The following is a 1053-nucleotide window of genomic DNA, read 5'->3' as shown; positions in this document are numbered from 1 at the left end:
TTTCAGGGAAGTTCTCCTCCAGCAAATCTTGGACAATTTTCTCAGTGGTTTTGTTTTTCTCTTCCTGTTCTGGAATTCCAATGACACATAAGTTAGGGAGAAAATATTTGCCCATGACATACCTGATAAAGGACATATCTCCAAAATTTATAGAAAACTTCAACACCTCAACACCAAAAAGACAAACAACCCAATGTATAAATGGGCAAAAGACTTGAACAGACATCTTACCAAAGATGATATATAGGCAGCCAACAAACACTTAAGAAATTGCTCATGATCATTAATCATTAGAGAGATGCAAATCAAAACAATGATGAGATATCATCTCCCCCCAGCAATAATAGCAAAGTTCAACAGGACAGAAAATAACAAATGTTGGCGAGGTTGCAGAGAGATTGGAACTCTTGTGCAATGCTGGTGGGATTGTAAAATGGTACAACCATTGTGGCATACGGTATGGCATTTCCTTAAAAACCTGAAAATAGAAATACCACTTGACCCAGCAATTCCATTACTAGGAATATATTCTAAAGAGGTGAGAGACAGTGCACAAACAGACATATATACACCTATGTTCATCACAGCATGATTCACTATAGCAAAGAGATGGAAACAACCTAAATGTCCATCAATGGATGAGTGGATAACCAAATTATGGTACATGCACACAATGGAATACGATGCTACATTAGAGAACAATGAAGGATATGTGAATCATCTCACAGTGTGGATGAGCCTGGAGGACATTATGATGAGTGAAATAAGTCAATTGCAGAAGGACAAAAATTGTATGAGCCCATTACTGTAAAAAGACAAAGAAGGGTTTGCTTGCGAAAGGGGAATCACTTTGCAGGTTACTAGGGTGGGGAGGAAAGGGGAGGGATTAATTTCAGGCTAGTTGGGGCCAACATGCTGATGTGGGTTAGGGGAGGAATATATGGAAAGAGTATGTGATCAAAATAACAAATGCTGGCAAGGTTGTGGAGAGATTGGGACTCTCATACACTGCTGGTGGGACTGTAAAATGGTACAACCATTGTGGAAAGCAGT

Source organism: Orycteropus afer, unplaced genomic scaffold, assembly GCF_000298275.1.
Source record: "Orycteropus afer afer isolate SDZICR_OR568_19922 unplaced genomic scaffold, OryAfe1.0 scaffold00139, whole genome shotgun sequence".
NCBI lineage: Eukaryota > Metazoa > Chordata > Mammalia > Tubulidentata > Orycteropodidae > Orycteropus > Orycteropus afer.
Note: the sequence above shows the minus strand (reverse complement) of the source record.